Source organism: Neolamprologus multifasciatus, chromosome 15 (assembly GCF_963576455.1).
Source record: "Neolamprologus multifasciatus chromosome 15, fNeoMul1.2, whole genome shotgun sequence".
Taxonomy (NCBI): Eukaryota; Metazoa; Chordata; class Actinopteri; order Cichliformes; family Cichlidae; genus Neolamprologus; species Neolamprologus multifasciatus.
Genome location: NC_140453.1, coordinates 21,805,949 through 21,818,980, shown reverse-complemented (window position 1 = coordinate 21,818,980; position 13,032 = coordinate 21,805,949). Strand labels below are relative to the sequence as shown.

General features: G+C 37.6%; 1 protein-coding gene across 2 annotated transcripts in view; it reads left to right on the top strand.

Annotated features, from left to right (window-relative positions):
• Positions 1–13,032, top strand: part of LOC146502044 (clavesin-2) — a 49,715-nt gene that overhangs the window by 7,122 nt on the left and 29,561 nt on the right. The window lies entirely within an intron of this gene.

Below are 13,032 nucleotides of genomic sequence, written 5' to 3'. Positions count from 1 at the left end.
GGAACAAGTCAAGCACCGTGTTAAAGCTGTGAGCTTCTTTAAATCGCATGAGGAAAAAAATAATGACATTTCCATTTTGATTACGCACTGCTGGGTATTTTTTCTTCTTCTTCTTTTTTTCAAGCCTCATTTGGCAGGTAGATGATGTAAAAAAAAGTGATTTTTACTGGTTGTCAGTTTGCTAATAAGAGGTGGTATTCCAGCTTTTATCGTGTAAACAGAGAAATGAAGTGAGATATGACGTTTATATTAGTATAGTTAAGATTTTTTTCATGGCATGAAAACGCATTAGTCTTCTTTGCTGTCACAAACACCTTTAACGTTATTACTGAAATAGGTTACGGGAGAAAAGACTCACAGGCAGCATATAGCGCTGTCCTCGTGTCACTAGCCAAACCCGAGAGGAAAGGTCTTGCTTATTGCTGTGTTTGAGTGACAATTACTCATGTTGTGGTGACATACATCTGTCTGTAGTCACATTAGGGGATTTGTCTTCTTTATGGGGACAAAGACCCCATAACATACATCAACATTTAAGATAAGGTTAGGACAAAGGGTAATATGGGGATGGTTGGTAAGTAAGAGTTACTTCTGAATGAACTAAATGAAAGTCAATGTAATGTTCTCTGAAATCTTGGAAAAATGTGTGTGTGTGTGTACGCACATAGATAAGGGAGGTTGTTATTGCTTTCTCGACATCTCTGTGAATCATCTGCCAATTTGTGTTGAGCCCCATTAGTCAAAGTGAAATCTAAGGGGAAGTGTTTCTTGAGGGAAGTGTTGAGTGAGACGCAGCGTGGTCTGAGAAATTACCTGATATGTCTGTGATGGATACCAAAGTGTCACAGCTGCATCGTTTGAATTTTACACTTAATTTGCATCCTGTGGTTTTTTTCTTGCAAATTCCCTGAGGGTGAAACAAGTACAACAGAAGATTTCCGTATACCTCTGTGAGAATAGAGTGTTTACCTTCCAAAAATCTAATGTTGCTGCTGATAAACAGGACCTGCATCAAACCCTCTTTTGAATATAAAGAAGGCTGAGAGTAATGACGGTTATCAAATTACCTTACCTTTGTAGTTGGTACTGTGTAAAAGGCCTCCATAGCAACAGCTGTTGTTGTTTGGTCCATGGGAGACTTGTTGGTCGTGTTACCTGTGATTTTAGGGGTTTGAGCATGATGATAATATATATGTTTCACTTCAGAGAGAAATAAAATGTAGAAATCATCCAGTACTGTAATGACTGGTGACTTTTCGCAGCTACATTTTGAATGATTGAACCAGTGCTTCTGATATTCTGGAAAACCAGCCGAAAACAGAAGATTTTCTTTCAAATAATGACAGGAAACATTGATCAGTAACATGAAATTCTCACTGTATAATTTACACTCAGTGGACAGTTTGTTAAGTTCACCTTCCCAGATCTGCTTCAATTCTTCATGGCATAGATTCAAAAAAGTGTTGAGCCACATAAACGCTGGCTGCACATCCACAATGTGAATCTCCCATTTCACCACACCCTAAATGTGCTCTGTTGGATTCAGATCTAGTGACAGTGGAGGCCATTTAAGTACAGCAAACTCATTGTCAGGCACAACCAGTTTGAGATGATCTGACCTTTATGACATGTTGTGTTATCCTGCTGAAAGCAGCTGTCATAAGATGGGTACAGTGTGGTCAGAAGGGGGTGGAAACAGTCAGTAAAAATACTGAGGTAGTCTGTGACATTTAAACAATGCTCAGGTGGTGCAAAGGGCCCAAAATGTGCCAAGATCCAACATCAGAACTGGGCAGGATGGGTCCATGCTTTCATGTTGTTTAGACCACAGTCTGACTACCATCCAAATGTCACAGCAGAAATCAAAACTTCTCAGACCTGACAATGTTTTTCCAAGCTTCTCTTATCCAGTGTTGGTGACTCAGTGTTGCAGCTTGAGTTTCCTGTTCATAACTGATAAGTGTGATGGTGTGGACTTTACTGCTGTAGCCCATCTGCTTAGAGGTTTGATGTTAAAAGATGGTCTTCTGGTTGTAATGAGTGGTTATTTGAGTTACTGTTGCCCTCTTATCAGCTTATAGCAGTCTGAACAGTCTGAACTGTTTACATGCCTAAAAGCATTTTGTAACTGTTGTGTGTATTTACGTGTATATTAGGGTGATTAGGGTTGCAGTGGTCTGGTAATGTTAATATCAATTGTACCAAATTATACAGAATTATACACTTTTTTATTCATTATAATGATACAATTAATTAATTAATTATCATTAACCCTTTGCTTGTCTCAGGGTTCACTGGTCAGTTGTTTGGTCAACATACTTCCATCTGGCCAAATTCTCATTGGTCTAAATATAGGTGACTAGTCTTATTGTCACTAGTTGGCAAAATCCTGCTATTTTGCAAACTAATCAGCAATTCTTCTTAGAAGAGACTGAACTATGCTCCCTAAAGTCACATTTCTACTAATCCCCACAAAGACAAAGACGTTAGCTTAGTGCATTTCTTCTTTAGCCGGATACTTTGATGCTCCTTTCCACCTCCTCCACTTTCTGTAAACATTAGTTGTGTGCTGTCAGCACACAGTTGATGTGGTATGTTGGTGAGGGAAAAATCCTCCCTTTTTTCAAGCGGAGGAAATAACTGTGGACTCAAGCCAGTGCATCACTGTGATGAGTCCATACATAACACATTTCTGACGGCTCTCCAGACACAGATTAGAGCCTGAATTATTGATGGGAGCTATTAGCTGAGCCCTGAGTCATTCCTAACTGTGCGACTGCTTGGCCGAATGGATGCTCGTCGCTTGGTGCAGAAAACAAAGAACATAGGTGCGATAAGGTGGTTTAATTGGTTTTACTTTGAGAAATAAAATGCAAAAAGAAAAACTAGACACTGAAATTGAAATGGCTGTGGTGATCAATTCAGTCTTATTTTTCTCAGGTTATGAAAAGAAGAATATAATTTCTGATGGCCTATGGCCTTTACTTTCCTATTGTCAGCATTTTTTTTTAATTACCGCAAATGCCATAAAGTACCAATGTATCCTGCGAACAGTTATTGTGTTTGTGCATGTGTCCCGTGCCTCATATGCTTTATTTCTTTGTCCCACTGAGCTACATTAAAGCCTAAACAATATTAAAAAATCCATCATTGTGCCACCTTAATATGTTCCTGAATAACACGAGTACACTCTTACACTTGTTTGTTTTGACTCAGTCACACAAACAAACGCTGTCCTGGTGTGTTGAATATTCATTCGAGCCACAAATATGTATTAATTCACAGCTAAAAATACATAGGACCCTACAAATGTAGTTTTCTCTTTTTGAGAGTAAGGAGAACACACACACCACTATTTAAAACCTGAACTACATACTTTTCCTGTCTACAGTATACTCGGGGCAGAGGGCCTTTTAAATGAACCCAAATTCAAAAGCTAATAAATGATCGTGCTGCAAGTTAGGTGCATATAAATTGCATTTGTGGCACAATTTTCCCCAAATAATAATTTTTAATCCAAATAAACACCTAGCAAATGCATTAAATATTGCATTTCAGCCTCTGTACAGTAGAATTAAGCCTGAATCATTCCCACACACTCAGAGAGAGATCTGAATACTGTTAAACAGTCAGTGAGTCACTTCAGTCTGAGCAGGTTTGGTTGTGAATCTTTAAACCATTAAGTGCACTGAAAGCAGCTGACTCACACTAATGTACAGAGCTTTTTTGGGGTGTGAGAATTTGAAGTAGTTTCAGGCTGATTTACACCAAATGCATCCCTGAGTTAAACTTTTCTGCGCGTCAGCAACTTCATATGCTGCTGTCCATGTTTCTCTTTGTTTCTAAAGACTTTTCAGTTCGTTCTGCAGAATTTTCTGACGTCGATATGAACTGACACCAACGAGACATGTAAAAGCAGCTACAAGCATGCAGTATCATTAGTGTTTTAGAGGAACTGTTATCAATCTCAAAACCAAAAGGGGTGAACGTTTGTTTATTTTTGGTTTTGGTTAATCTCTTGTTTTTCTTGCATGGTTTTTCAGTAGTGCTGTGACCACAATTCACTGCATGTTCCACACTTTCTTCCTATCAGCTGAGAAACAGGCTGAATATGTAACTACGGCAAATCAATTCCACTTACCTTGAAATTAATTCAAATTGAGCTTGACAGTTGAGTTTGCCTTTCGGTGGATAAATAATCTTAACCATCCCAAAATAAGCTAGTTTGACATTCTTGAATTGGTGATCAAACTGCTTCGTTTGTGGTTTAAAGTTTGTCATGGCAACCCAGATAGTGCTAGTTTTAAGGAAATAGCATGTAGGCCACATGCAGTGGGATCCAAATTTGTAGCTCAGTATTGTGAACAGATCACAGAAGAAGCAAGTCTGGATCCCTGCTGGGGCCCCCTCGAGGGCTCTGTGTTCATTTTTATATCTGCAAATACACAACTGATTGTGTTTTTCTGAGGATTATCTTTTGGGCTTTTATTTTTTTGTAATTATTTTTCCCTGTAAGTGTAAATCCAAGACGCACAGAGGAAATATGGGCAGACAGCGATAGTGATGGGGTCATTTATTCTGTCTTACTCCATGGCCCATTATCACTGACTGTTAAAGAGAATGAACAACATACTCTCTGCTTTGTTATGATTGTGTGGAGGATCATGCTAGCCATTAAGGGTTTATCAGCATGACTGCACAAATATGATCAGCAAATTCAACGTTTCTGCCAGTTCTTTACAAAGAACTGGCAGGAGTCAATGACCCCCTGCTGGGTCATTGACTGGAGATTTATATTTTCTTAGCCTAAAGCTATAACCGTTAAGTTAGCTAATTAATCCCGCTCCTGTTTTTTTTTCCAACAACAACAAAAAAAGCCTAAACCAATGTGTATACTGTCTTTTTAGCTATTATGTGTCCACTTCTGTCCAATGATTAAGACAGCCTATCTCGTTCATTGATGAATGCTAACAACATTATAAGCCTTTATGGTATTCTATGAATGGCTGTAAGAAATGAAGTATACCCAAATTCAGTTACATGTAGATCCACTTTGAGCAGGAATAATTTGAAGTAACTGTGCTCTGTATGACTTTATCAGTCATCATTGTTTATGATGACTGACAAATGCTCATAAACATCATTGTTTATGAGCATTTGTTTACACAGCTTTCATCAGGGTGTTTCATTTGGGTTGAGGTCTCGATTTTGACTGAACCTTTGCAACACCTTCATTCTCAGTTTGGGTCAAGCTTTAGCTGCCTGACAGATGACCTCATATTTCACTCTAGAATACTTTAGGATACAGAGGAGGTCGTAGTTGGCTTTGGTTTATAGGCTCACCGTGTTGACATAAGACACGATGCTGCTGCAGTATGTTTAAACCCAAGAAAGTGGCATTGCATCAGTGTACTCATGTGGTACTCTGATGCAGCACATCCTTTTCATCTGCTCCTGTCTTTCCCTTCTAAAACGTTTGGTCAGCTGACCTGTCAGACATTAGTTTATGTAACACGTAATACCTCTTTTCCACCCACAGTTGGTCCCAACGTTTGGCATTTTTTTGGTGATGTTGTGTTTAGGCCAGCTTTTTGGTACCTTCAGGTGGAAATGAATGGGATTCATTCTAGATTTGGCAGTGGTATGATCTTAAATCAATGAACAGCCCTTTAAGAGCCATCAGTTAGAAACTCTAACATGATGAAAATATGAGTAAGGCAGTGGCTCATTTGAAAGCGCACCAAACTAGCTGCTAGTCGAGAATCAAACCAGAGTGTTAAACACCAGTTTAGGTATGTTATAGGAAAAAACCTGGATCCTAAAACAGTGTGTCTCAGGCAGTTCAGCAGCAGTTAGACAGTGAGTATCTCCTTTTATACAAACTTTGCAAAATGTTTTATGTGCACAAAAAGCATGACACAATAAAGGAAACAAAAACAGCAGAAAATTGATACAATGGACATTTTTAAAGAAGCATGGCTGTAAGTCTCTGAGATTTCTTGTCATTGTGGTTTGCAGATTTTGAAGTCTACAGTTTTGGAATACATGTGTGGATTGTAGATCTTATGTTGTGTGTCTTCTACCATCTTTTTTCTTACACACCTAGAAAAACAATCCTTCCAGTTATGTTTTTTTAAATGTTTTTATTTTTTTTTTTGCCCTGCTTACCGATTTATGTCAGAACACAGTCAATGGGGCAAGAGTTCTGAGTTAGTATCTGATGCAACAGGGTTTGTGTCCTTAAGCTGAACTTCTCTGCAGTCTTTGTTTAATGTGCTGCTTCATTGTTTGCTGCAGACAGATGGTGCTCTTTGGGATTTGTGTTCCTATGCCTATAAGTACATACAACACAGTTCATGACTGATTTACTCGACTGTGTGAAACACTACCTTCCACTTACATTTCTTTATGTGTAAATTAGATTACATTCAAGTGTCATAAGAAACACAGGAGGTAATAAAGTGTGCGCAAAATGGGATTCAAACCCATCCTGACATAATCCTCCAGGATTACAGTGTTACAGAGGGATTAGAGCTGTGTGGTACGTTCTTTAAGGGTGTTCTTCTCAAAAGTATGATTTAAAGTAATGAACAGGTTTTACATGAAAAAACAGTTCAAGAAAAGTCATACAAATGACTTTAGAGATTTTTAAGGCAGGTTAAAAACAGAGGAACATTGAAAAATCTTAAAATAAAACAAGAAAAGCATTAAATATTTAATAAAAGCAGTTTAATCTTTTTTAAATATAAAGTAATGAAAGCGAGTCTACCACATTTAGTTGTGGACACACTACCACTAAAGTAAGAAATTATATTTTCTTAGCTCTTCATCTTTTTGACAGATTTTATTGTCTACACTGACATTATTTCTGTGTCATGAGTGTAACATGTTGTATTGTACTGTGGACTGCAGCAGCTTCTCATGCTGTTTTGTTCCTGAGGTTTAGATTTGTGAATCACCTCGTTAACGTGATCTGTTACAGTCTGACGCCATCTGACCTCAGATCAACTACCTGCCACTCACTGTAATGAATGAGCTGTCCTGAATCTGATGCTTAACCGACTGTGCAGTCGCTGACAGTCAGTGGACTCAATCTTGCAGCTTCATGTGTTTAACCTGAATTCAGGGATGCAGCGTTTAACTTTAATATCCTAAAAATCATGTGAAAAACAGTGAAATTCTGTCTGTGTGCGGAACTTGGCTCAGATTTACAGATCAACTGGAAGGACTGCGTTATTTAGATTTTGTCCATCGCACAGTTTTTTGTTTTTTTGTTGGTTTTTTTTTTTTTTTGGGGGGGGGGGGGGTGATGGTGGGAAATCCAATGGTTGCTCTCATTTTGTGTTTTTAGCAGAAAGCGTAATGAGATTCCGCTTCCATTAAATAATTAAAGCCAAATGAAGTAGCAGCTTTCTCTCCACACACAAAGTGCATCACAGCAAAGCCGCGCGCCAACATCCTGCTATTCTTAAATCTATATATTCTATATATTTCTGTCATGCTTTTATATGTGTGTCATCAGTTCTGTCTACATTACTATGTCACTATATATGATCCTATTTCTGACACTTCATTCATCCTCAGGGGAGATGATTATGTGATCTCTAAAAAGCTCAGCATAAATGCAGCTGAAAAGACAAACATTCAAGTTGTACTGAAAATCAATTAAGTACACCAAAGAGCTGTATTACTATATGATAGAATTTCTAGCCATTTTTCAGTTTACAAACTGCTTCGCATGACCTCCCTCCAAGCTGAAAGCTGAACGCTGACACTGGTTTGGATGTAGCCTTGTAAAATAAATATTATTAAGGTTTGTGAGTATAAATGGATAGATTTACAGTACAAGGTCAGGTGCCAGGTGCCAGGTGTCCATTCGTACATTTCTCCTAAATATATTAGTCAGATTTTAGTAAAACTTCCATACAACGATCACCAAATGAGTCTTCACCCAAACTGCGCACGAGGTTAAACGCAGTGTCATATCGATCATTTTGTGGGTAACTTTTCTTTTTCACAGAAACTCACTATTGTTCAGATTCTAGTGAAACCAGATGAATTTGTCCTAAATATGAATGTTTGGGATCTCATCTCTTCTCCATGGATTTTCATTTTCATTAGTTTGAGATCCAACCAATGACAAGAAAGATCAAACATTTCTTAAAACTTTCTTAACTTTCTGCACGAGCTGCTTCATTCTTTACAATAGCCTGTGTCACCGATGTTCCGGTTTCTTTTTTTGGATCGTGTAACATATGCAATGAGAAAAGAGACATTATGCCAAATATCTCAGCCAATCAAAAATACATTAACTGCTGCTTATTGGTTGGGCATATTAAACGCTACCTGTATTTTTGTCCACTGGGGTTAGGTTGTTTGCCAGACCCAATAATCTATTTTGTATCACTTCCTGCTGTTCTTCTGTCCTATTCAGGTTTTTATTTATGGATCTCAGGATGTGCAAGCTCACCCATAATCAATAAGCTCCTGACTGACTCAGCCTTTTTCTCTGTAAAAATTAAATAATATACAATGGATATGAGTTTCCAAATGTGCAGTATTATATATCAGTCAGGATGTCTAAAATATATCATCTTGAAAATCTGCAATACCATCACATTTTTTTCAGGGATGAATGATCTGCCAATTCATTACTGGTCCTTATTTTTTATTTATTTATTTTTTTCTTAATGCAAAATCAGTGAAACACTACATACGAGTTTCAATATTTCTTACTGTAAGGTAATCATTTCAAATCTTAATGCCTTTAATAATTAATTAGATAAGTGAATGAAAATTGATAGATGGATAATTTTCTTTTTCTTTATCTTAAGTAACCATTGCTTACATACAAAAATAAAATGGATAAATAAAATGAATTGGATAAAAATAAAAATATAATATATACATTAAGTTATTTGATTTTTATCCATATATTTCAATGTTTTTCTAGTCGAAACTTTTAACAAAACAAAAGCCAAATCCAAAGGCCAGTCAGATGCTATTGGCACCAGAAGGTAGCACTTTCTCTAACAACACTGTTAAATAACCATCATTAAGTGATCATATTTTCCTATTAAGTCTTAATTGCCAGATCAGATCAGTACTTATACGTTTTGAGAATGAGGAACATAAAATAGTGGATTGTGTATTTGCTGATTCTATCCTAACACTAATATGTAATGGTAATAGATTATTTACATGATACTTTGTAGAGACACTCATAGTCCCCAGAGGATTAATCACAGCTTTTCATTTCACTGTTTGTAACATTGCAAAAGCTGTAAATATTTTATATTTGATTCGCATAATTAAACCTCCAGTTTTGCTTGATTAAGTATGAAGCATTAAAGAAGCAGCAGATCTCCAGAATATAGACAAACTGTTAATGGATTAATTACTTCACACTGATTAACTCGATCATGTAGAAAGCAGCAGAGTAGTTCTGCTGCCCGTCTCCACCTCCTCAAACCCTTTTTCTTTTGTTTTCTTTGCCCTCCCCCCTAAATCTTCAGCAACATCATCATCCTCCCCCTTATCTTTGTCCCTTTTCACTCAATTCAGCCACTCCAACATTGTTCAGCGGGGACAATAGTGGCAGAGCAGTTTTAATGTTGTCACAGCAGACAGAGCATTCAAACCACACTGAGGTAATCGCTCGTTTTGTTTAAAAATGAGCTCAGCCATTACACTAAATCACAACAGTTCGTCATTAATCAGTGTTTTCTATAGAAACAAAATGAAGTCCGAACAATTCATTGCTCTCCTCTTTAAAACGCCTCACCCTCCTCTCAACCTCAAAGAAGCATCGTCATCATCATCATCCTCTTTGTCACCAGCCAGCTACAGTGTTTCACCTTACCCTCCTCTTCCTCCGTTCTTCCTCCGCGGCTCCCTCCCTGCTACATCCCACCCTTGCTGCGTTGCCACGGCAACATGTCGGACTGCCTCGCTATCTGCTCTGCCCTCTCCTCCAGATGGGCTCCCTTTTGTTGTGCGTCTGAGTGTTCATGTGTGTGCCGAGACAGAAACACATTTCTCCATCTTCGTTTTCTTTCTTCCGCGGATGCTCACAGGCAGTTGAGTGTCAGTGCGCCACAAAATGCTGTAAACGAATTAGGTGCTATATAAAGACACCATGTTTAATGTATTATTAAATGTTCCAGAATACACTAAATATTTACTACCTACACATACATACTGTTTCAAAAACAGCATAAAGACGTACTCCCTTTGTTTTATCTATTTGAGCTTAATCTCGTGGGTGTTCATGCTGATATTTTTCTTTTTTCAATGAAACGTTTTAACAGACATTAAAGGAATTTGTTATTTTCCAAACAATCCCATCAGGATTAACTTCCAAAACAATCGTGATCACTTCTACTCCAGCCTAAGGTGTATTTCATGAGACCATGTTGGTGTCCATATGTCCATTTGAACCTATTTGGCTAAATAGAGAGAACAACTGCAGACAAAGTTGATGCTACAGAGGCGCACTTGTGGGAGTCCTCCAAAAGACAGACCACTCAGTTGTGATAAAGGCATAGGTTGGTTTAAAAGCGGGCTTGAACAGGAAAAGAGGTATAACTGGGCTTCAACTCAGAGAGGAAGAAGTGTTAAAAAGGCATTTAGAAAAAAAAAAGAAAGAATGAGAAAACAGGCCGTGCCTTCATTGGACTTCATTAGACTTCTTTTTCTGTTTCATTACAAAGATGTCCTTTGTCTGTTATGATGTCTGTCTTGTTAATGGCAAGGACTATACAAAAACAAACAAAAGCAGCCCACATTACCATCTGTTCTGCATATTTTCAACATTTTCCCACATCAGACAGCTACAACATGTGAATGTGGGAATGTGGGATTTCAGTAGTGCCAAGTCTTTTCAGGGTACTTCGGGTCAAGACCTGACAATGTTATGGCTCTTATGGAAAAAATAGGACAGCAACCTTCTTGGCAGTTGGAAAAATTGGTGGTTGTCTTGGGATTGCACTGATTATTATTTTTTAATTCGGCTATCTACAGTAAGCAGCTGGTGTTTGCATAGGTCACTAGAAAGGTGTACAATGAATTTATGTGTAAATGGCTTGAACCAAAATTCAGAGTTTTCTGTGTCGTGAATGTGGCTCTCTATTTTTTCCTGGCTAAATCACTATGGTAATTTATGCTGAACACATCACCTGGTCGGGAGCCGGTTATCTTCAGTTTGAAATTGAGGGCAAATGACACATTTTCACAGATTTTTCCATTTACAGCATGTAAATTACATAATGTGTTTTATATGTGCAACTTGTTAAGCCGTACCTTACTAACATTACAAATGATTCCCAGATGTCACAGCAGCCTATTGTCACTGGAGTGTTTATTTATTCATTTGCAGAAAATGTATAAATGTTGTCAACCTTGATTCTGCTGCTAAATCTCTTTTACGCTGCTGGAATTGTAGCTACTGGAACACACACCAAGAATTCCTGTTCATTCAATAAAATTGATTTCACTTTGCTCTGCCAACAAACTAACGATATTTTCATATATCTTTTATTAGACTATGGGACAGTAAAAATTTACTGTTTGAGCAGTTTAAAGTTTCAGAGCTCTAATGTCGCACCTTCATCTTTAAAATAAGCAGCAGCACTGACAGCACACTCTGCATTAAAATAATTAACTTGAATATTTTTTTTAACCACTCTATGCTTAAAATCCCAAGATTAATGACATCTGAATGTGTCTCTGATTGGATGACACACTCAGGGTCTCATTTTCTGTGTAAGAAAAGTCATGTGACCTGGGAAATTCCCCCTTTTTATGTCAGCACACAGAGCCTGAGGAGGCAACCCAGTTTAAAAGAAAGTGGACATTGTAATGCCCATTATCTCCCACTGGAGTTTTAACGAAAGCCTGACTGTGTTGAACTTCCTTAATAATATACCTTTCTGATGGGAGATCGTGATGTGACTTGGACTGACCTCAAATAAATCTTAGACAGATTGATGTGTAATGTCGACAGACTGCCAGCAATCAATGTTGCAATCAGTCCAAGAAGTTGGCGACATCTGCAACAGGGGACAAAATTCAACTCGTTGCAAATGCATCGTATTCTTGTTATATTCATACATAAGCATAATTTTGCAGTTAAATTCTCCTCCTACAGAAACTATGTCTCTATTTGTGAAGGAATTTCAATTTTTGTTTCATTCCACTGTGAAACTTGTAACTTAAAACTTCATTTTAAGTTACAAAATTGTGGCTGAATTCTAAATTAAAATAGTTTAATAATAGTTCACAGTAACGTCAGCCAATCATGACTTTGACTGGTTACAGATATGATCCCCATCTCCAAAGCAACCATTTCAAAGGCAACAAGACCTCAAATGCATTTTACACAGTCACATACACATAGTCTCATACACATATGACTCTGTGTCCAAACACTAACTTTCCTAGTTTGACTGTTGCATCAGAGACAAACACATCAGTCACCTCTGTGGGCTAAACACACGGTGACACTAGGCAGCAAACACTCCCTTTGAACAACAAAGAAACCTTTCACCGAACCAGAATCAGTAAATCTGGCTTGACTGGTTCTGGTAAATGGAGAACAGACTTAGTAAAATATGAGCAAACAAAAACTTTTTCAGTAAATTATTTCAGCTTGTAAAAGTATGTGTATATCTTTAACCATGTTTATTTTTTGGCAAAATATGCAATAGTGACACACTTTTATCCCCTAAGCCTGCATATCTGCAGATATTTAGTCCACATTAACATATACAGTAGAGTATCGTTCCAGTAAGCAAGGTCTCTGTGGATTTAGCGCATTAGCATTGTTATGTAACATATAGAGCTCTGCAGAATAGCTGGGTCTCCTGAAAATTGTGCCAACACTGGCTGCAGAAAATTCCCGAGATTAATGTTGACCTACTGTATATTTTGTGAAGCGGCTTAAAATGTATGAAAACACTTTGTTTCTTCATTAGAGGTAATCGTCTGTAAAATATCACTTTATTATGATTGGGAAGAAGTCTATCTCAGGAC